The sequence below is a fragment of the Anomaloglossus baeobatrachus genome, chromosome 6 (genome assembly GCF_048569485.1).
Source record: "Anomaloglossus baeobatrachus isolate aAnoBae1 chromosome 6, aAnoBae1.hap1, whole genome shotgun sequence".
NCBI lineage: Eukaryota > Metazoa > Chordata > Amphibia > Anura > Aromobatidae > Anomaloglossus > Anomaloglossus baeobatrachus.
In genome coordinates, this window is record NC_134358.1 from 26,676,521 (window position 1) to 26,701,318 (window position 24,798).

At 44.1% G+C, this 24,798-nt stretch overlaps 1 protein-coding gene across 1 annotated transcript in view; it reads left to right on the plus strand.

The window, feature by feature from the left end:
- The window catches only part of COL22A1 (collagen type XXII alpha 1 chain), a 515,443-nt gene that overhangs the window by 386,263 nt on the left and 104,382 nt on the right, over positions 1–24,798 (plus strand). The window lies entirely within an intron of this gene.

A 24,798-nucleotide genomic window follows, 5' to 3' on the forward strand; every position in this document is an offset into this window, starting at 1 on the left:
TTGTTGGCAATATAACGAGGGCCAGTGTAAGTTCGGGGCCTCATGTCGTTTCAAACATGAGTGTTCCGGATGTGGAGGTTCTCACTCCCTGGCATGGTGCTTTAAGAAAGGAAAAGGAAAGGCGGGGGAGGGGTCTGGAAAAAGGGAGGACGCCAGTGAGGGTAGAGGCGATGCTTCCCTATCTAAATAGGTACCCGGACGTTAGAGCGGCGGAATTGTTGGCACGTGGTTTTACGGAAGGTTTTCGGATTCCGTTTGAATCTGAGGCGCCGGTGTTTCGCCCGGGGAATTTGAGGTCCGCAAAAGAACATCCAGCGGTGGTGAAGGAAAAGCTGCAAAAGGAGGTGGAGTTGGGGAGGATGGCGGGTCCATTCCAGGACCCGCCATTCTCCAATTTAAGGATTTCCCCCCTTGGGGTGGTGCCTAAGAAAGAGCCGAACAAATTTCGGCTCATCCATCATTTATCTTATCCGGAGGGATTGTCGGTGAATGATGGGATATCACCAGAGTTGTCGGCAGTTTCTTATGTATCCTTTGATAAGGCATTGGAGCTGGTAAGGGCTGCCGGGCGGGGGGCCCTAATGGCAAAGGCGGATGTGGAAGCAGCTTTTCGTTTACTTCCGGTGCATCCAGAGAGTCTTCATCTCTTGGGGTGTATGTGGGATGGGGAATACTATGTGGATCGCTGCCTGCCGATGGGCTGTTCCATTTCGTGTGCACATTTTGAGGCATTTAGTACCTTTGTGGAATGGGTAGTCAAGGACGTGGCAGGGGTCCATTCAGTGATTCACTATTTGGATGACTTCTTTTGCGTGGGTCCGGCGGGCTCTTCGGTTTGCTCCTTGTTGTTGTTTACGTTAGAGCGGATTGCGAGGAGCCTGGGTATTCCGTTGGCAAAAGAAAAAACAGAAGGGCCGGTGACTGCTCTATGTTTTTTAGGTATTGAAATTGATACACTGGCAATGGAATGCCGATTGCCTGAGGGGAAGCTTCTGGATTTGAAGGAGGCTGGCAAGTGCAACCGCGGGGGTAAGAGCTCCGAATCACTTTGTCAGAGTGACAAAAGTGATGAAGGGGGATTTGTTGGTTTGGGAGAAGTTTTTGGACCGGTACAACGGTCGGACTCTTTGGATGAGCAAGGCTTTGTCCAATAGCCAGTTGGAGTTGTATACTGATGCGGCTGGAGCGACAGGTTTTGGGGCAATTTTTCAGACGCACTGGTGTGTTGGAAAATGGCCAAAGCTTTGGGTGGAAACAGGTCTGGTGAGGAATTTGGCGCTGCTGGAATTGTTTCCCATAATTGTAGCAGTGGAGTTATGGGGCCCCGATTTTTCCGGAAGAAGGGTTTGCATGCATTGTGACAACATGGCGGTGGTGCATTCCATCAATGCGCTGTCGGCAAAGTCCTCGCCGGTTGTGGGGTATTTAAGGCACTTGGTGTTGCGTTGTTTGGAGTTGAACATTTGCGTGGTGGCTCGGCACGTGCCAGGGATTCGAAACGAGGTGGCTGACGCGTTATCACGGTTTCAGTTTTGCAGGTTCAGGAAGCTGGTGCCGGGAGCGGACGCGGATGGAGAACCTTGCCCGGACGGGCTGTGGGACCTGGCATCGGTGTAGCTTTTGAGGGGATTAGGAGAGCGGTGTCTGAGGCTACTTGGTGCCGATATCAGGCGGTGTGGAAGGAATGGGCAGAGTTGGAAAGAAGGGACTTCGTGGAGTCGGGTTACAAAGACCGAGTGTTGGGGGTCCTGATGTTAATTAGTGGGGATTTTTCGGCAGGTCGGTCCGTTTCGGTGATGGGTGGCAAGCTGGCGGCATTGGCCTTCCTGTTTCAGATGCAAGGGGTCCGGGATGCGACTAAGGATTTTTTGGTGCGGCAGGCAATGAAGGGTTTTCGGAAAGGGGCCCAGTCGCGTGACATGAGGCGGCCGGTGTCATTGCCTGTGTTGGGGCGTTTAGTGGGATGTTTGGGGGAATTGTGTTCGTCTCCTTTTGAGAGGGGGTTGTTTTCGGTAGCTTTTGTATTGGCGTTTTTTGGGGCCTTTCGCATTGGTGAATTGGTCAGCCCGACTAAGCAAGCAATGGGTGGTTTGATGATGGAGGATGTAATGCTGGGGGAGGATAGAGTGGAATGTCGGCTTCGTTTTTCGAAGACGGATCAGAGGGGGCGGGGGCGCTTAGTGGTGTTGTTTGCGTTACCGGGACACCAACTGTGCCCGGTGGTACAGGTTTCGGAGTTTATAAAGGTACGCGGAGGTTACCCGGGCGTTTTCCTGCGGCATGCGGACGGATTGGCCTTGTCGCGTTACCAATTCATTGCGGTGCTGAAGATGGCCTTAGCTCGGGTGGGGGAGGAGCCAAGTGAATACGGGTCTCACTCCTTCCGGATTGGGGCGGCAACGGAAGCCGCCAGGTGGGGTTTGAGTGAGGATTGTATCCGGCGGATTGGGAGGTGGGAGTCTTCCAGGTTTCGCTTGTACATTAGGCCTCATTTGGTCAGATGATGATTCGGGGGTGGGGAATTCCTGTTTTGTGTTTTGATGCTGGTATGTGACAATTTTCTTGGCTGTTGCTGTTTTATTCGTGGTGTTTATATTTTGTAGGGCCATGCCTTGTGTGGATCCTCGGGCACTCCTACGTGTATTGGGGAGCGTTGCGGGTGGATGTGCGTCACGATGGTCGGCAGCTTGGAGTGTCGGTGACGGAGGCCCGAGTAAAGTGGCTGGGAATTCGGGGCATGACCTGGGGTAGGGTGCGCCCAGAGGTGGTTTATTATAGCCGTATGGATCGTGACCCGGATGTGTTAATTTTACACGTGGGTGGGAATGATTTGGGAGTAAGGTTGGCAAGGGAATTGAAAAGGGACATAAAGTTGGACCTGTTACATTTGTGGAGGGCGTTCCCGGGCATTGTGATCGTTTGGTCGGACATCATAGCTCGGACGCAGTGGCGTTTTGGTAGGTCGGTGGACCGTATTAATAGGGCTCGGAGTAAGCTGAACCGGGCAATTGGCAGGTTTGTGGCACGGAATGGTGGTTTGGTGGTGCGGCATAGAGAATTGGAGGAGTCCACGGAACAGTACCTAAGGGGAGATGGAGTTCACCTGACCGATGTGGGTCTGGATTTATGGATGTTGGGTTTGAGGGATGGCCTGGAGCAAGCACTTGGGGTGTGGGGGGCCCGGGCCAAGTAAGGTGGTCACTTGGCCGGTCTGTGGCGGGGGGATAGGTCCGTCTGAGAGGTTGGGAGTACCGACAGTCGGTTGGTTGGTACGAAGTCGCTCAAGGGGAGTGGCTTCGGAGGGGATGGGAACTTGCAGGCGGAGGTCCTGCAGGTTCTGGGTGGGGGTAATTAACGATGGAACGTTATTACCCCTCACCTTGGGCCGGTTGGTCACGGCCGAGGTGGTCCTCTGGGCCGGTTTGGAGGTTACGGCCGGGGGGTTAAGAATGATGGTTGTTTCCCTCTCGGATGGATCTATCGGTGGTTTTGGTTATAAGGGTATATATGTATAAAGGTTATGTTTAACAATGGGTGGCATGTTGAGCCACGAGTTTGGTATACATATATACGGTTAAATAAAAGCTGTGGCCATTCCTTGCAATAAAGTCGTAGTTATCGTCTTTATTTAAGTAAATAGGGTATGGGGGGTAGAACCTGTTAACCTGCTTATCCCTTATAGATGCGTCAAGAAGGGCAGTGAGCCCCATAGGGGTGAGCAGGCCCATGACGATCGGGAGGGTGCAGGGTAGTAAGGAGTTAAAAGGTTTTGGTTGGGGATGAGGGAGATAGATGGGGGCATGGGATTGGTGGTTGGTACTGGAGGGGGGATTGGTGGAGAGCAAGGAAGGGGTGGGGGCGCAGTTTGAGGTATAAAGAGAATGTAAAGTGTGTTACCTCCCCTTTCGTCGCTTGAACTTTGTGCCCACCCGCCCGCCCTTATTATATATAAAAAAAAAAAAAAAAAAAAGGGAGAGTAATATATAAAAAAAAAAAAAAAAAAAAAAAAAAAAGAACTACAAAGGGGGTGATGGCTTTTTTGTCAAAAAAAAAAAAAAAAAAGAGAAAAATGTTTGTTTTGTTGTCACAGCGGGGGGATAGGTCCGTCTGAGAGGTTGGGAGTACCGACAGTCGGTTGGTTGGTACGAAGTCGCTCAAGGGGAGTGGCTTCGGAGGGGATGGGAACTTGCAGGCGGAGGTCCTGCAGGTTCTGGGTGGGGGTAATTAACGATGGAACGTTATTACCCCTCACCTTGGGCCGGTTGGTCACGGCCGAGGTGGTCCTCTGGGCCGGTTTGGAGGTTACGGCCGGGGGGTTAAGAATGATGGTTGTTTCCCTCTCGGATGGATCTATCGGTGGTTTTGGTTATAAGGGTATATATGTATAAAGGTTATGTTTAACAATGGGTGGCATGTTGAGCCACGAGTTTGGTATACATATATACGGTTAAATAAAAGCTGTGGCCATTCCTTGCAATAAAGTCGTAGTTATCGTCTTTATTTAAGTAAATAGGGTATGGGGGGTAGAACCTGTTAACCTGCTTATCCCTTATAGATGCGTCATGTATATATTGTATATGTGAGTGTGTATATATATATATCTAATATATAAAGCTGAATGTGTGTATATATCTAATATATAAAGCTGAATGTGTGTATATATCTAATATATAAAGCTGAATGTGTGTATATATCTAATATATAAAGCTGAATGTGTGTATATGAGTGTGCATACTGGAGGTATGTATGAGTGTATATGCATGTGTGTGTATATATTGTATATGTGAGTGTGTGTGTATATATCTAATATATAAAGCTGAATGTGTGTATATGAGTGTGCATACTGGAGGTATGTATGAGTGTATATGCACGTGTGTGTATATATTGTATATGTGAGTGTGTATATATATATCTAATATATAAAGCTGAATGTGTGTATATGAGTGTGCATACTGGAGGTATGTATGAGTGTATATGCATGTGTGTGTATATATTGTATATGTGAGTGTGTATATATATATCTAATATATAAAGCTGAATGTGTGTATATATCTAATATATAAAGCTGAATGTGTGTATATGAGTGTGCATACTGGAGGTATGTATGAGTGTATATGCACGTGTGTGTATATATTGTATATGTGAGTGTGTATATATATATCTAATATATAACGCTGAATGTGTGTATATGAGTGTGCATACTGGAGGTATGTATGAGTGTATATGCACGTGTGTGTATATATTGTATATGTGAGTGTGTATATATATATCTAATATATAAAGCTGAATGTGTGTATATGAGTGTGCATACTGGAGGTATGTATGAGTGTATATGCATGTGTGTGTATATATTGTATATGTGAGTGTGTGTGTATATATCTAATATATAAAGCTGAATGTGTGTATATGAGTGTGCATACTGGAGGTATGTATGAGTGTATATGCATGTGTGTGTATATATTGTATATGTGAGTGTGTATATATATATCTAATATATAAAGCTGAATGTGTGTATATGAGTGTGCATACTGGAGGTATGTATGAGTGTATATGCATGTGTGTGTATATATTGTATATGTGAGTGTGTATATATATATCTAATATATAAAGCTGAATGTGTGTATATGAGTGTGCATACTGGAGGTATGTATGAGTGTATATGCACGTGTGTGTATATATTGTATATGTGAGTGTGTATATATATATATCTAATATATAAAGCTGAATGTGTGTATATGAGTGTGCATACTGGAGGTATGTATGAGTGTATATGCATGTGTGTGTATATATTGTATATGTGAGTGTGTGTGTATATATCTAATATATAAAGCTGAATGTGTGTATATGAGTGTGCATACTGGAGGTATGTATGAGTGTATATGCATGTGTGTGTATATATTGTATATGTGAGTGTGTATATATATATCTAATATATAAAGCTGAATGTGTGTATATGAGTGTGCATACTGGAGGTATGTATGAGTGTATATGCACGTGTGTGTATATATTGTATATGTGAGTGTGTATATATATATCTAATATATAAAGCTGAATGTGTGTATATGAGTGTGCATACTGGAGGTATGTATGAGTGTATATGCATGTGTGTGTATATATTGTATATGTGAGTGTGTATATATATATCTAATATATAAAGCTGAATGTGTGTATATGAGTGTGCATACTGGAGGTATGTATGAGTGTATATGCACGTGTGTGTATATATTGTATATGTGAGTGTGTGTGTATATATCTAATATATAAAGCTGAATGTGTGTATATGAGTGTGCATACTGGAGGTATGTATGAGTGTATATTCACGTGTGTGTATATATTGTATATGTGAGTGTGTGTGTATATATCTAATATATAAAGCTGAATGTGTGTATATGAGTGTGCATACTGGAGGTATGTATGAGTGTATATGCACGTGTGTGTATATATTGTATATGTGAGTGTGTATATATATATCTAATATATAAAGCTGAATGTGTGTATATGAGTGTGCATACTGGAGGTATGTATGAGTGTATATGCATGTGTGTGTATATATTGTATATGTGAGTGTGTATATATATATCTAATATATAAAGCTGAATGTGTGTATATGAGTGTGCATACTGGAGGTATGTATGAGTGTATATGCACGTGTGTGTATATATTGTATATGTGAGTGTGTATATATATATCTAATATATAAAGCTGAATGTGTGTATATGAGTGTGCATACTGGAGGTATGTATGAGTGTATATGCATGTGTGTGTATATATTGTATATGTGAGTGTGTATATATATATCTAATATATAAAGCTGAATGTGTGTATATGAGTGTGCATACTGGAGGTATGTATGAGTGTATATGCATGTGTGTGTATATATTGTATATGTGAGTGTGTATATATATATATATCTAATATATAAAGCTGAATGTGTGTATATGAGTGTGCATACTGGAGGTATGTATGAGTGTATATGCATGTGTGTGTATATATTGTATATGTGAGTGTGTATATATATATCTAATATATAAAGCTGAATGTGTGTATATGAGTGTGCATACTGGAGGTATGTATGAGTGTATATGCATGTGTGTGTATATATTGTATATGTGAGTGTGTATATATATATATCTAATATATAAAGCTGAATGTGTGTATATGAGTGTGCATACTGGAGGTATGTATGAGTGTATATGCATGTGTGTGTATATATTGTATATGTGAGTGTGTGTGTATATATCTAATATATAAAGCTGAATGTGTGTATATGAGTGTGCATACTGGAGGTATGTATGAGTGTATATGCATGTGTGTGTATATATTGTATATGTGAGTGTGTATATATATATCTAATATATAAAGCTGAATGTGTGTATATGAGTGTGCATACTGGAGGTATGTATGAGTGTATATGCATGTGTGTGTATATATTGTATATGTGAGTGTGTATATATATATCTAATATATAAAGCTGAATGTGTGTATATGAGTGTGCATACTGGAGGTATGTATGAGTGTATATGCATGTGTGTGTATATATTGTATATGTGAGTGTGTATATATATATCTAATATATAAAGCTGAATGTGTGTATATGAGTGTGCATACTGGAGGTATGTATGAGTGTATATGCATGTGTGTGTATATATTGTATATGTGAGTGTGTATATATATATCTAATATATAAAGCTGAATGTGTGTATATGAGTGTGCATACTGGAGGTATGTATGAGTGTATATGCATGTGTGTGTATATATTGTATATGTGAGTGTGTATATATATATCTAATATATAAAGCTGAATGTGTGTATATGAGTGTGCATACTGGAGGTATGTATGAGTGTATATGCACGTGTGTGTATATATTGTATATGTGAGTGTGTATATATATATCTAATATATAAAGCTGAATGTGTGTATATGAGTGTGCATACTGGAGGTATGTATGAGTGTATATGCACGTGTGTGTATATATTGTATATGTGAGTGTGTATATATATATATATATCTAATATATAAAGCTGAATGTGTGCGTGTGTATGTGTATGTATGTCTGGGATTGGCATCTGCACCGTCGCAGCTACAGCCACAAAATTTTGCACACTCACACTTCTGGACCCCGAGAGCGTCGTAGGCTATGTTTTGAGGGGATATTTTAACCCCGCGCTTTACAGTTATTCACCAAAAAACCTGCCTCCATTAAAGCGAATGGAGCTGGGAGTTACAGTGCAGCCAGAACTTCAGAAGAATGCGCAGCCACGCCCTTATATGGAATGTTGGCGTGTCACAATGCAGCCAGGGAAAGAGACAGACACAGACAGGGAAAGAAACAGACATAGACAGTGTAAAGGCACCTTTACACACTGAGACTTTCTAGCGATCCCACCAGCGATCCCAACCTGGCCGGGATCGCTACAAAGTCTCTGGTGAGCTGTCAAACAGGCAAACCTGGCCAACGACGCAACAGCGATCCGGACCTGCAGAACGACCTAGCTAGTCATTGGGGACGTTGTAAAGCAGCTTTTTGAAAGGGAAGTCGCTAACGAAGTCGCTGTAAAGTCCCCTTTACACACTGAAACTTTCTAGCGATCATGCTGCACAGCGGGAAACAAAGGACCAAAGAATGGTCCTGAACGATTTGTAGCGATCAGCAACTTCACAGCAGGGGCCAGGTCGCTGATGTGTTTCACACACTGCAATGTCGCGTGGGAGGTCGCTATTACGTCACAAAACCGGTGACGTTACAGCGATGTCGTTTGCGATGTTGCAGTGTGTAAAGCCACCTTAAGAAACAGACCTAGACAGTGTAAGAGACAGACACAAAGAGACAGACACAGACAAAGAGACAGACTGACAGGAAAAGAGACAGACACAGACAGGGAAAGAGGCAGACACAGACAAAGAGAGGGAAAAAGACAGACAGGGTAAGAGACAGACAAAGAGACAGACACAGGGAAAGAGACAGAGGGAAAGAGACAGACAGGGAAAGAGAGGGAAAGAGACAGACAGGGAAAGAGAGGGAAAGAGAAGGAAAGAGACAGACAGGGAAAGTGAGGGAAAGAGACAGAGAAAGAGAGAGAAAGAGAGGGAAAGAGACAGACAGGGAAAGACACAGACAGGGAAAGTAACAGATATAGATAGACAGGGAAAGAGATTGAGACAGACGGAGAAAGAGACAGAAACAGTCAGAGACAGACAGGGAAAGAGACAGACAGACAAAGAGATAGAGAGAGAGAGAGACAGAGAGATATATACAGAGGGGGAGACAGACATTATATTTACATTTATATCTATTTGTTTTGTGGTTTTTGTGTGTAGAATACATTTTTGTTAATACATTCTATTTTGTTAACAGCAGTTATTAACCCGGGCGAAGCCGGGTATGAGTGTATGTGGATATATATATTATTTACAGTATATAAGTGTGTGTATATTTGTCTGTTTTTTACTTTTTTGGTATGAATGAGTATGTATATGTGTACAGATGTGTATGTATATGCCTGCGTGTGTATGTATTTGTGTTTGTGCATGTGCCTGTCTGTATTCTGTTTGCATGCGTTTGTATATATACTATATACAGAGCCTCTGTGTATAATGTCACACTATACACTGCTGAATCTTCTGCTTTTCTCAAGAGCGTTTTCCTTCCTAAAACTTCTCGAAAAATGAATTCCGTGCTTGGAATTCCCATCCCTGATAGATAATGCAGCTCCTTATAATCCATGCAAGGACGGAGACACCGGGCAGCTGTGGAAGAGACGCGTGCCGAGTGCCCCCCGGGTCAAAGACTCTCCAGAGGATTGTATCCGTCGGCTACATTAAAAAAAAACTAGTAGCATTGAGATAGAAAAAAAAATGAACGAGCAACGAGAAAAATACAGTCTGGAGCATTAATAGGTGTGATATATGAGGCAAGTCACCAAATGATTTATTCTACTGACACCAGTAAGGGAAATAAGAAGACATGAAGACGTGGGTAATTAGCCTTCAGTACAATACATTCATTTCCCTCCTTAATTGCTCCATGGGGCTTTCATTAAAATGGTATTTAGTTACATGCCCGTCAGAAACCGCAGAGAACTCCTTCTGACCTTTGCCTATAACATTCTTGACACTCAAGAAACACTGCTGAATTTCTCAATAAATTAGAAGGGTCCTTAAAATTAAAGCACTTGGTTATTAATTTCCAATTTTTAAGTGGTTTCACCTATTTTGTGCTTGTTCAGGGCATAATGGGAATCAGCGGCAGGAGTATTTTTGAGAGGTTTCGCCTACTTTATGCTTGTTCAGGGCATAATGGCGTCAGTGGCAGAAGTATTTTTAAATGGTTTCGCCTATTTTATGCTTGTTCAGTGCATAATGGGGATCGGCAAACTCCATTCCTTCTGCACAAAATAGGACGTGTTCTCCGGTGTACTTCTAACTTCCTTTTCCTGTGCCAATTTGCTGGCACTGCATACATGTTCTCCTAGAAGAGTACTAATAATCAGAACCTGCCTCAATGATTCCAAGGTGCTTGCATTGAAAAGGAGGCAGAGTCCTACCAAACCTACCTAGATGGCTTTAGTTAGGGACCCTATTTGTTTGTATAGAAGGACGATCTAAGCATGCTCTAATGTGGGAAACAAGTCATTGAGAATGAAGGAGGCAGCGGTGAGCTGTGATATTAATTATTGCCCATTTTGTGAATGGTGGATCTTCTGTTATCTACTGTATATAGAGGTATTATCAGTCATTGTACTGGGGAGGGATAGGAGGTGAGCTGTGACATCACCTATTGTGAATGGTGGATCCTATGTTATCTAATCTAATCTGTTCAGAAATGCCTATAATCTACAATGATCTCACTGCCCCACCACCGTGCGGAGCTGCCGCCCCACCACCGTGCGGAGCTGCCGCCCCACCACCGTGCGGAGCTGCCGCCCCACCACCGTGCGGAGCTGCCGCCCCACCACCGTGCGGAGCTGCCGCCCCACCACCGTGCGGAGCTGCCGCCCAACCTACACCCCACCTACTGTCTCCTCCCCAAAATCCTTTAGGATGTAAGCCCGCAAGGGCAGGGCCCTCTTCCCTCTGTGATAGTCTGTCTACTGTAACTTGTGTATGTATTCTGTATGTAACCCCCTCATGTACAGCACCATGGAATCAATGGTGCTCTATAAATAAACAATAATAATAATAATAATGTATATAGAGGTGCTATCAGTCATTGTACAGGAGGAGGTGAGCTGTGACATCACCTATTGTGAATGCCAGATCCTGCATTATCAACTGTATATGTATTTTCATACAAATTTGAACATTTTGAAATTTGATTTGGGGATTTCAAAAAAAAACCTTGCCTGGCACCATTTCCCACACTGCTTAATCAACAGAGAAAAAACGTCATTTTGCATTTCCATATGGACCTCCCCATAATGTCCTGCAGCTATGACATCTAGTGGATTATCACACCTTATACAGTGGAGGTCAGTGCCGGGGACATCACAGATCAGCAATTATCAGCGGAGCACAGTTTGTAAGGCACAGTAATTTTCCATCTCCAGTCACTAGATAAATCTCTCTCCTGTAGAGTGTAAGCTCTTATGATCAGTGCGGTTGTCTCTCTCTCCTGTAGAGTGTAAGCTCTTATGGTAAGTGAAGTCCTCTTTCTCTCCTGTAGTGTGTAAGCTCTTATGGTCAGCAGGATCCTCTCTCTCTCTCCTGCAGAGTGTAAGCTCTTATGGTCAGTGAGGTCCTCTCTCTCCTGTAGAGTGTAAACTCTTATGGTCAGTGAGGTCCTCTCTCTCTCCTGTAGAGTGTAAACTCTTATGGTCAGTGAGGTCCTCTCTCTCCTGTAGAGTGTAAACTCTTATGGTCAGTGAGGTCCTCTCTCTCTCCTGTAGAGTGTAAGCTCTTAGGATCAGTGGGGTCGTCTCTCTCTCCTGTAGAGTCTAAGCTCTTATGGTAAGTGAGGTCCTCTTTCTCACCTGTAGAGTGTAAGCTCTTATGGTCAGTGGGGTCATCTTTCTCTCCTGTAGAGTGTAAGCTCTTATGGTCAGCAGGGTCCTCTCTCTCTCCTGCAGAGTGTAAGCTCTTATGGTCAGTGAGGTCCTCTTTCTCTCCTGTAGAGTGTAAGCTCTTATGGTCAGCAGGGTCCTCTCTCTCCTGTAGAGTGTAAGCTCTTATGGTCAGTGAGGTCCTCTTTCTCTCCTGTAGAGTGTAAGCTCTTATGGTCAGCAGGGTCCTCTCTCTCCTGTAGAGTGTAAGCTCTTATGGTCAGTGAGGTCCCCTCTCTCTCCTGTAGAGTGTAAGCTCTTATGGTCAGCAGGGTCCTCTCTCTCTCTCCTGCAGAGTGTAAGCTCTTATGGTCAGTGAGGTCCTCTTTCTCTCCTGTAGAGTGTAAGCTCTTATGGTCAGCAGGGTCCTCTCTCTCCTGTAGAGTGTAAGCTCTTATGGTCAGTGAGGTCCCCTCTCTCTCCTGTAGAGTGTAAGCTCTTATGGTCAGCAGGGTCCTCTCTCTCCTGTAGAGTGTAAGCTCTTATGGTAAGTGAGGTCCTCTTTCTTTCCTGTAGAGTGTAAGCTCTTATGGTCAGCAGGGTCCTCTCTCTCCTGTAGAGTGTAAACTCTTATGGTCAGTAGGGTCCTCTCTCTCCTGTAGAGTGTAAGCTGTTATGATCAGTGGGGTCGTCTCTCTCTCTCTCTCCTGTAGAGTGTAAGCTCTTATGGTCAGCAGGGTCCTCTCTCTCCTGTAGAGTGTAAGCTCTTATGGTAAGTGAGATCCACTCTCTTTCCTGTAGAGTGTAAGCTCTTATGGTCAGCAGGGTCTTCTCTCTCTCCTGTAGAGTGTAAGCTCTGATGGTCAGTGAGGTCCTCTCTCTCTCCTGTAGAGTGTAAGCTCTTATGGTCAGTAGGGTCCTCTCTCTCCTGTAGAGTGTAAGCTGTTATGATTAGTGGGATCATCTCTCTCTCTCCTGTAGAGTGTAAGTTCTTATGGTCAGTGAGGTCCCCTCTCTCTCCTGTAGAGTGTAAGCTCTTATGGTAAGTGAGATCCTCTCTCTTTCCTGTAGAGTGTAAGCTCTTATGGTCAGCAGGGTCCTCTCTCTCTCTCCTGTAGAGTGTAAGCTCTTGTGATCAGAGGGGTCCTCTTTCTCTTCTTGCCTCTCACTTATCTTTTTTGAGAAATTACAAGATATCAAGTATTGAAATTCACACAAATTTATTAGCCACAAATTGAATTTTGGGAGAAAATTCACGAGTTCGGCGAATTCAAATTTCAAAAGATTCTCTCGTCTCTAATTTCTGGTTTTGTGACATCTTGATTAATTTAAAAAAGAAAAAAAACGGACACTAATAAAAATATACTATTGACTCGTCAAACCAAACACTAAGGTAAAACTAAAGAACAAAAATAGGGAAAAAATCAATCGAATAACATCACGGATGATAGCACCATAACTTTTCTTATTAAGATTCTGTTTTTAATTAGAATAGAGCGTTTTTTTATTGCTCCACTATTTTTAGGTTTAGTGCTCCTTTAAGAGTCATTTGGTCTTGGCTGTTCTTCTTCTGATATTCCGCACGTCTGCCGGTAATTGATATCAAGAGGAACTAATATGATGAATGAGATCTTTACTAAATACCCATAGGAGGTCTTAAAAAAAAAATCCTTCTTAACAGTTTAAATTAAAGTTATTTTCTTTTTTATCTGATGGATGTGAAACCGCTAAAAATCTTTTCTTTTTAAGTGTTCTTCAAGGTTTACTGATTTTGAAAAATTACTCAATCGGGAATGTGTTTCGGAGATTTCCATAAAGTGACTTTGTGTTCATTATCCCGGAATAAGATGGTGGGGCGAAGGCTGCGTCATCTCTCAGACTCGATTACTCCTCAGAATTTTCTTCAGATTCTTGCTAATTATAATGTTAGACTTTTTCTTCTTTATTGATCCAGTGTAAAGTTCAGAACCTCAACCTTTAACAACAAGAGCCGGAAACTTTTTTTTTTCTATTTTTCTCCCTCTCTTCCCATTTTATTTTTAAATTTCTTTTAACTTTCCAAATAAAATCAATATTCCTGCCATGCTCTTCATTATCGTTGAATAAACAACTCCTTACCCTACGCGCGTTTCGCGTAGGGTAAGGAACATTATTAAGGAACATTGTTACCCTACGCGCGTTTCGCGTGATGACAACTTGTCTCTTCAGCAGGGCTGGCGGTTTTAAACAAAGTGAGGCCCTGGAAAAAGATTTAAGTAGGGCGCTTTTTCCCCATCACACGCAAACATTTAGGTTGCATTTACATGCCCTGAGTTCAGATCGTTAAGCTAGCACGATTGACGATATTGAGGTTGTTCAGCGTTTGTTTACGGCCTCTTTACACTGAAAGAGGAAGAATGATGGACACAGAACCATCATTATTAGATCAATCTGTCCCCTGCAGCATCCTGTTATCGGCAGCATTTCTGCAATCTGCACGGGCGATGTGCTGCCGAGAACAAGGATTTTTGTTCTGCCATAAATAATGCAATCACTGGATGAATGAGCCATATTTTACCTGTTCATTGCCGACCTGGTTACACCTATGAACTCTCATCAGTGCTGCCGGGATTTATAAATGTAGATGCTAAATTCACACAGTATGTGACACTGTATGTTACACACATCAGTATATACACATATAGCACACACGTATACACTGAGCACACACACACACATATATATATATATATATATATATATACACACACAGAACACATTCACTGAGCACATACACACATATGTATACACATACGTCACGCACACACACATGTTTACACTGAGCACATACACATATGTTTACACATTTAGCACACACACATGTATAGACTAAGCACATACATATATACAGGGTGGGCCATTTATATGGATACACCTAAATAAAATGGGAATGGCTGGTGATATCAACTTCCTGTTTGTGGCTCATTAGTATAAGGGAGGGGGGAAACTTTTCAAGATGGGTGGTGACCATGGCGGCCATGTTGAAGTCAGTCATTTTGGATCCAACTATATTCTAGTGGGAAGAGGGTGATGTAACATACAAACAATGGTGTTCTTGGTTTTAACATAACTTTATTCGTTCATTAGTTAAAAAGTTGAAAAGTTTCCCCCCTCCCATATGCTAATGAGCCACAAACAGGAAGTTGATATCACCAACCATTCCTATTTTATTTAGGTGTATCCATATAAATGGTCCACCCTGTATACAGATATAGCACACATGCATGTATACATTGAGCACAAACACATATGTATACACACATAGCACCCATGCATATATACACACCGACAAACATAGCGCACACATGTTCACACCAAGCATACACACACACACACACACACATGTATATATTAAGCACCAGCACACATTTGTATACAGACACATGTGTACACCAAGCACATACACACAAACACCTATGTATACACTGAGCAGCATTAGTTTGCCTATTTTTAATGCAGCGCTTCTTGAAGGCCCATAGATCACGATCATCCAATATTGACCTTGTTTGTTGTGCACATAGATTTCTCCAGAATCTCTGAATCTTTTGAAATATATGTTCTGTAATTACGACAATTGGCAATTTTACGTTAAGAATATTTTTTTTCTGAAATATTGCAGCTTGCAATTTTTAGAGTTCACAGATTGGTGAGCTCTGACTATCTTTGCTTTTGAGAGACTCTGCCTCTCTAACATGTTCTTTTTATACAAAATTATGTGATTCAATTGAAAATTAAGTTGCTTTTTATTAGTATAAATTTCCCAACTTTTCAAGAACCCCGTCCCAACTTTTTTGAGATGTGTTGGTGCCACCAATATTCTAAATGAGTTTATATTTTCAAATAAAATGGGAAAAATGGCAAACGTTCAATTTTGGATGTTCGTGTCTATGTTCTGCTGTGAATAAAATATGGCGATAAGAGATTTCCAAATCATCGCATTCTTTTTTTTTTTTTTTACATTTTACACATCCCCAACTTTTTTTTTAATTGGGGTTATATTAATGTAATCAATAATAAAGGCAAATACATGTCGACATGAGAATGATTGCTCAGTGGTTGAGCAAGAGGATGCTAAAGGAAACGTAACCCAAGGTTAAGCTCTTTAATATGAAAAGGTTCTTCAGTTAATGGTAACCTGTCCCCGACTCACCTGTGGGGCAGTCCGATATTTCCGGTCCGATGGGTGTTACTGGTCATGACCCGGTGCCTCCTCTATCCTTGCCATTGCCATCCTCCTTCTTGCTTTGTGTGGATGATGTGTCCTATGTCATCCATACAATGCCCTCCATTGTGCTCTAGCACACACGTACTTCTATCTGCCATGCTGAGGGCAGAGCAAAGTATTGTAGTGGACATGCGCGGGCGGTCTTCGACCTTTCCCTGTGCCTGCACATTACAGTACTTTGCTCTGCCCTCAGCATGGCAGAGAGAAATGCGCATGTGCAGGAGCACAACAAAGGACACTGTGGGGATGAGTTGACCCAGTGCTTCCTCTATCCTTGCGATTGCCATTCTCCTTCCTGCTTCATCGACATGAAGCAGGAAGGAGAATGGCAATCGCAAGGCTATAGGAAGCACTGGGTCAAGATCAGTGACGCCCTCCGGACCAGACCGGATTGAACCATCCCAAAGGTGAGTGGATGACAGGTTCCCTTAAGTCGAACTTGAAGGCCAACTGGACCTAATAAATGGCCTTCCAATGAGACCAAAGAAGCCAAACTTAGTTTTCCATATTTTCCACCAAAACGAGCTTGGAGAATCACATGGCACACTTCTATAAAGGAGTAAGCCCCTTAGGGGTGGAACTAAATGTGTCTCACCCCCTGATTGGTACTTTACAAACCCAGAGCCATTCCTGCAAGCTCCTAAAACTCAAACCAAAATATTTAACAATGCCCTTCACCTACCATGAAACAATTATAATTTTGCTGTCGTATTATGTGACAGATGGGTCTTTGGGTACCCTCAGACACCAGTGACCAGGTATGAAACCTGCCTCTTCTACCCATGTGGCTTGCCCTTATAGTGAAGTTAGTTGGTCTCTATGCTTTAGAAGGATTTTTCAAGATACAAAAATTGTGCCGCACCTGCAGCAGTCGGACTGCATAAGCTGGAAAGCCCCATCCCCCTCGTTGTGTTACGGGAAAGTTCATAAAGAGACTATCCTCCACAGGTGAATTAACAGGTTGCGTGAAGCTACTCCCTGATCTAGGGTCCTGTACCCCACCATGCTCGGTACCGGTCCGGTTACTGGACTACTGGTGCCGACCGTTCTCCAAAACTAAATCTGCTACACCTCCTCCAATACCCTGCGACCGGGTCTCCGACTCCTCTAGTCCCAACTGCGACCCAACCATGGTCACACAGGGAGCTACAACTCCCTCAGCTCCTCACTTTCTGAGGGCTACTTCTCAACTGACTTTGTCCCTACCACCAGTCTGCCTGACCCCTAGGTGGGTAGCCCTTTTCCAGCTAGACAACCCACTGGTTTGTCTGACAGGGTGTGGTGTGAGGTGTGGCTAGGATTTGGGTTCTGATGGAAGCAATACCAGTAGTTAGGATTCCACAACCATGGAGGGTGGGTACTGCACTATGAGAGACAGGGGTGCAGTTCCCTGTGACACCCTGATAGTCAGGGGTGTCACAAAATCAACACCTATCCACTGGACGGATGATAATGTTTGGATCAGTGTTGGTCCCACCCCTGAGGTTCCAATAATACCCTTTTTCTCAAGAGTTCACAGTTCTGGTGAGCTTTGTGGTCCTTGTGGTGGAGTCCAAAAAAATGTAAAAATAATCACTTATCCAATGGATAGGGGATAATTTTTGATGACTTCATTACTCTTTTAGATTTGATAGGTGCCTATCGGATTCCCTAGTAGAAGGAAAGGCTTTTCCTGGTGACTAGCTCTTCATAACACTATTATGTCCCATGTACAGTATATGACTACTGTTACTGCGGTCTAGATTTCTACATTTTGTTGATATTCTGGCTACATGTACGCCCATTGACTGAATATTGTTTCGTGGACCATATCCAGGGAATGTTGGCTGCTATCTAATCTGAAGCCTGCCAGGCGTTCTTCAGCTGCGGGAAGCATTGATCTTTCATTATGCTGAGTGCGAGAAAATGATGCTAAATGAGTCACAAAAGAGAACCAGAAATCTAATTAAGGTTATGTGCAGAATTTTTGGATGCCAAAAGTTAATTTTCAGAAAATAAAATCATTCTGTTAAGAGATTGTGGGCCTGGTATATAATAGATATCTGCAATATCATGGGAAATGCAGCAGAAAAAACCATTAGAGTGTAGATATTCCCATCATATCCACATAAAAATGTAAAATCGGATCAATTAGGACAAGAAAACACAACCCGAAACGTGCAAAAAGCCACATTTCCCAATATAAGACTCACTTAATGGGAATTTGTTAGCACGATTTCTCCGTCCTAGCTGTTTATATGCACATGTAGCTCTTGGACAAACAAGTCCAGCCATGCCATTATCTAGCCATTTTGTTCCTCAACTACCAAAAAAATCAATATCAAAGGAGGCTGAAGTGTTTTGGATGTGTTGAAGTGTTTTCTCAATCCTCTGCCTTTCCCTCCCCGTTCTGCCTATTACTGCTTGATTGACAGCTTTTTTTGCTGTGCAATTTCAACAACAGGAGCTGAGGGGGTGGCACAAGGTGGGGAGAATAGAGCCAGAGAGATAAAGCCCCCATTTCCGTGAGATGGCTGGATTGTCATTGTAAATAAACACTTGAACCCTGCCTGTCCCCCCCCCAAATCTCATTGTAGATTGTAAGCTCTCACGAGCAGGGTTGTGTTTTTTCTTTTTTTCCTCTAAATATTGTATTTCTATAACTGTTACTTGTTTGTATATGATCCTCCTGAATTGTAAAGCGCTGCGGAATATGTTGGCGCTATAGAAATAAAGATTGTTATTATTATTATAAAGGCTTGAGAAGTGCTTCCATGCATCTAGGCCATGGGGCACTCGTTACCGGGCCGGTCCTTTGTCTTGGGTGGGACGTCACGGCGGCAAGGTCCGGTTCCGTGACCCCGATGTTGACAGTGTGGTGCCCTGGACAAGCCAGGACGTCACAGGTACTGCAACAACACACCCCACACCCCGGTTAGGCACATCAGTCACACACGCAAATCCTTGTTGCCTCCCTCCAGGGGCTGATGTCCACACCAGGTGGGGTGGAGCCAGGCGGTTGGCCCCACCCACCGAGGAGTTCACAGTCCTGGAGGCGAAAAAAGAGGAGAGAAGAGTTAGAGAGTTGAGGGAAGTGGTAGTGGAGCAGACTGACCGTGTCCGGGTACGTGGCCCGGGCACAAACAGCAAGGTTGGCAGACGGTGGTGACCGTCTGCAGGCGAGACCGATTGACGCACAACCGTAAGGACCGGGGACGGGAGGTGGCCCGCCGGTACCGGACCGGGGAGCGAAGAGAAGCTAGCACCATTCGGCAGAGCCTACGGACCCCGACCATGCTTTGTTTTCGCCGTTAAACCGATCAAATCCGTCAGCGACGGGAACCTCCGGGGTTTCCCAGCAGCAAAGACCCGACTGAAGGCAACCGCTCAACCGTGAAGGGAAATACAGCTACCGCCACAGCTAGAGTTCCCAGGGCCAGAGCCTGCGGGCAAAAAGGGGCTCCTCTGGCAAATACACCGCTGGGGAGCGGGTTACCGGTGGGAAGCCATCGAAGCCGACAACACATTACAGGTGCAGGGAGAGACAGTCACCGCCAACCTACCAGGAGTGACCATCGCAGCCGGCTGCGGGACCCGTCCATCCAGCCGTTTGTTTTACCAGAGACTCCGTCTGCGTCATTGGCTGAGTGAGTACCATCGTGCCGCCTTGCACTGCGCTGCTGCCCCTGCGACCCTGCACCTCGCCAAACCCCGCTATCCACCTTCAGTCACCATCACCGGGCCCCGGGACCACCAAAACCCCCTACCCATGGAGGGGAGAGAAACATCTCGGCTGCTCCCTGTCATCGCTCCCGGGATCCCCGTCCAAAGCAGCGGTGGTGTCCCAACCTCACCACAACCGTGGGTGGCGTCACGGACAAAATCCCCAAACCAAACCATCCCCTTTTCACTCACGGGCGAGGAGCGCCGCTCGAGTCCCCGGATCCGGCCCACCGCTCGAGCCACCGAGCAGCAGCAGCAGCAGCAGCCAGACCCGAGCCGCGAGCGCGGTCGAGCAGCACACCCCCCGCTCGCGACAACAGTTATTCGTGACGCCACCTGTGGTACTCGGCCAGAGATAGCTAACTCTGCGGGATGGGACCCCCCTGGGGCAGATGGGGATGCAGCTTGGTTGCTATAGCTCTCCACAGGCATAGCTGGGCCCCAGGGATGAATGGAGTAGTAGTCTGAGATGGCGGGGTGCAGGGTTGGAGGCGCAGGCAAATAACGGAGCGACACAGGGGTACAGTCTCAAGGTTTTTACTCACTGAGGCAGATTCCAGATTATCCGGTCCGGACTATCAGATTCTGCCCTTGGAATGCTGGGGTTCACTGTGATGGCCTCCAATCGATCCCGGACAGTTCGGAGGTCAATATCGGTGCACCCTTCATGTGTTCCTTTCCTGGTCTTCTTCCTGCGCTGACTACTCGCCCTCCTGTCCCGCACCTACGCTCACAGTGCCCTGAGCTGGTGTCCATGGATCCTTCACAAGGTGAGCCTGTTGGCCTGGTCCCTTTGGTCATATGTGGTCACCTTCCAGCGGATTCGTGTGCGGCTTTGGCTTCGGCCTCTGAAGTGATCTAAGCCTCCGGTTTTACAAGATGAACATGTTGGTTCTTCTCCTTTAGTCTGGGGACCAGATCCCCATTTGTGGCCAAGTCCCTCCATTCCAATGTTTTGTATGTGGAATGAGTCCACAGGGGTTTGGCGCACTCCCCGTGGGCCCTAGGACCCCTTCTGTCTTGTGCCTGCGTCGAGTTGCACAAGCACCAGACCACAGGTCTTCACTCCGCCGATGCTCCTTCCAACTGTCCCACTCTCTACAGTCTGCTCCCACTAACTATACTCCACCCCCCAACCTGCCTGGACTGTGCGTTCCTATTGAGCAATCAAAGGTGCAACTTGCCCTCACCATGGTCCAGTGGAGTGTTGCTAAATGAGTGTGTCTGTTTTGTTGGAACCGGTGGATGACCTATTCCTTACACTGGAATGGAATACCACACCTCTGGCTGAGGTGCAGTACCTCTGTGGTGACTGAAGCCTCAGGGGTGCCACACATCCCAAGCCATTCAACCTCCTTTGCACATGTGGTTGGACATTGGAGAACCTCTCCAGAATCTGCCCTTTTCTCACCCTTGAAACTACAAAACCTCCTACTGTTGACCAAATTCCTTATCATTTGGCCTACTAAAAAGCACTTACTAATCGAATTTCTTCTTCCTACATTTTGTCCTCTTCAATTTATCCTGAATTCTGCAGCCAGGATCATATTCCTCTCCAGCTGCTACACCGATGCCTCCATCTGCGCCAGTCATTGCACTAGTTACCCATCTGCTACAGAGTACAATATATCCTTTTCTTACCCCACAGTTCTCAACTGCCCTACATTTCCTTCCTCATCACTGTCTATCACCCTACCTGTGTTTTCCTTTCTGCTAATGAGCTAATACTAACATTCTCTGCAATCCAAACTTTACACTCCTGTCCCCAGGACTTATCCTGTGCTGCACACGTTCTTTATAATGCTCTATCCCAGACAGTCAGTATCCACAGTTGTAAGCACACCTTAAAAAACACATCACTCTAGACTGGCTGATTTTTTTTTTTTCACTTCATTAATATATTTCCTGTTCTCATTTCCTAAATTTTTCTCAGAATCTGGTCCCTTTATATCATTTGTTACAGCGCCCACCATACAGTCAGTAGCACTTTTTATCTTCTTGACACATTCAGAACCTGACTGATGGCAAGTTTGTGCAGCTTACTTTCCTCCTCCTCCTTTTTCTTTCTTCTTCTTCCTTCTTCCTTCTTCTTCTTCCTTCTTTCTTCTTTCTTCTTTCTTCTTTCTTCTTCTTCTTCTTCTTCTTATTCTTCTTCCTTCTTCTTCTTCTTCCTTCTTCTTCCTTCTTCTGCTTCTTCTTCTTCCTTCTTCTTCTTCTTCTTCTTCCTTCTTCTTCTTCTTCCTTCTTCTTCTTCTTCCCTTTCTTCTTCTTCTTCTTTCCTTCTTCTTCTTCTTCCTTCTTCTTCTTCTTCCCTTCTTCTTCCTTCTTCTTCTTCTTCTTCTTCTTCTTCTTCTTCCTCCTTTCTTCTCTTCCTTCTTCTTTCTTCTCTTCTTCTTCTTCTTCTTCTTCTCCTCTTCTTCTTCTTCCTTCTTCTTCTTCCTTCTTCTTTCTTCTTCCTTCTTCTTTCCTTCTTCTTCTTCTTCTTCTTCTTCTTCCCTTCTTCTTCTTCTTTCTTCTTCCTTCTTCTTCCTTCTTCTTCTTCTTCTTCCTCCTTCTTCTTCCTCCTTCTTCTTCTTCCTTCTTCTTCTTCTTCCTTCTTCTTCTTCCTTCTTCTTCTTCTTCCTTCTGCTTCTTCTTCTTCCTTCTTCTTCTTCTTCCTCCTTCTTCTTCTTCTTCCTCCTTCTTCTTCTTCTTCCTCCTTCTTCTTCTTCCTCCTTCTTCTTCTTCCTCCTTCTTCTTCTTCCTCCTTTCTTCTTCTTCCTTCTTCTTCTTCCTTCTTCTTCTTCTTCCTTCTGCTTCTTCTTCTTCTTCCTTCTTCTTCTTCTTCCTCCTTCTTCTTCTTCTTCCTCCTTCTTCTTCTTCCTCCTTCTTCTTCTCTCCTCTCTTCCTTCTTCTTCTTCCTTCTTCTTCTTCTTCCTGTCTTCTTCTTCTTCCTTCTTCTTCTTCCTTCTTCTTCTTCTTCCCTTCTTCTTCTTTCCTTCTTCTTCTTCCTTCTTCTTCTTCCTCCTTCTTCTTCCTTCCTTCTTCTTCCCTTCTTCCTCCTTCTTCTTCCCTTCTCTTCTTCTTCTCTCTTCTCTTCTTCTTCTTCTTCCTCCTTCTTCATTTTCCTTCTTCTTCTTCCTTCTTCTTCTTCCTCCTTCTTCTTCTTCCTTCTTCTTCTTCTTCCTTCTTCTTCTTCCTTCTTCTTCTTCCTCTTCTTCTTCTTCTTCCTCCTTCTTCTTCTTCCTCCTTTTTTCTTCTTCTTCTTCTTCTTCTTCCTTCTTCTTCTTCCTTCTTCTTCTTCTTCTTCCTTCTTCTTCTTTTTCCTTCTTCTTCCTTCTTCCCCATTAATTCCATGAAAGGGTTTAACATACAAAATACAGATGATTGTCAAAGCTCCAGTGATGAGGTGGCCAAAATGGCCTAAATTGGTTTTCATGTTCCCTCTGAAGGTTACGATTGTGACAGATAATTACAGTAGATGTCTTGGGGCACAGAATTCTAGACATTGGGGGATCCTCAGCAGAAGTCATAGAGACAGTTGGGTGAAGAAGGAATAAATGTGATGGGGAGAAGTTCTTTGGGAGGACCAGAGATTGCATGCTTAATCTGTGTTGTAGTTTGAACTGGATATATTGGGTAATTTGGCGCGAATGAAAGGATTTTCAGAGGGGAGAGGTGGAGAAGTAAGCTAGGAATGAGGTGGATTCGTCAGACAGCTGAAGTTAAGGATGGACTGGAGAAGTGCAAGTGTGTTAGCAGGAAGGCGAGAGAGGCGGATGCTGTAGTACTCTAGGTGGGAGATGATGATGGTTTGTGCATTAGAATTTTAGTAGATTCAGGGCTGAGAAAATAATGGATTCTGGAAAAAAATTTCAGTAGGAGGTGGCGAGTTCTTGGATGTGTGGTTGAAGGACAAGGCAGAGTTGAGGGTGTCTCTGAGGCAGCAGACTTATGGTACCAAGGAAAGGGGCATATAATTTAATGTGATAGATTGGGTACAGGGTTGGGTGAGATGAGCGAAAGATGAAGAGTTCACTTTTGTCCACATTGAGCTTTAGGAAAGAGGATATGGCAGATAGACACCCAAGGATTCTGCATAGCAGAGAGGTGACATTTGGACCAGAGACGTAGATCTGCTTGTCAACAGCATATTGGTGGCACTGGAAGGCATGGGACTTTTTGAGTTTTGGAGTCCCAGACCAAAGGTATAGATTGAAAAAATTATAGGTCCCAGGAAAGAGCCTTAAGAGAGGACTAACAGAGAGAGGGTGGATGAGGCGGTAGTGTGGGAGTGGTAGACGCTAAATGTGCAGTTAAAAAGGCAAGAGGATTCCAGGAGATGGCAAGGTGTTTTGACAGAAAGGGGGAGAGAGGATCTGTAATAGGAGGGAGTGGTCGACAGTGTCAAAGGCTGAGGACAAATCTAGAAGGAGGAGTATTGAGAATTCTCTGTTAAGTTTGGTCAGAGTAGTTTCAGTGTCATGGTGGGGAAGGAAAATGGATTATAGGTTGCCGAAGAGTGAGTTAGATTAGAGGTGGTAGCAAAAGGTCATCATAGACATTCTGTTCGAAAAGTTTGGAGGTGAACAGGAGCAGTGACATAGGGCCATAGCTGGATGTAGAAATCAGTTAGCGGGATGGCTTATCCGGGATCGGTGTGATCATGGCATGTTTGATAGCAGAAGGGACGGTACCAGAAGTTAACGATAGGTTGAAGAGATGGGTTAAGGCTGGGGTAGTGATGTTGAGGAGGAAGGTGAGATGGGGTCAAGTGCACAAGTGGTGAGGTGCAATTTGGACAGGAGATGAGTAACCTTTCCTTCAGTGGATGTTGGGGGGGAAGGTTATGGGGTAGGAGGTCTGTTATACAA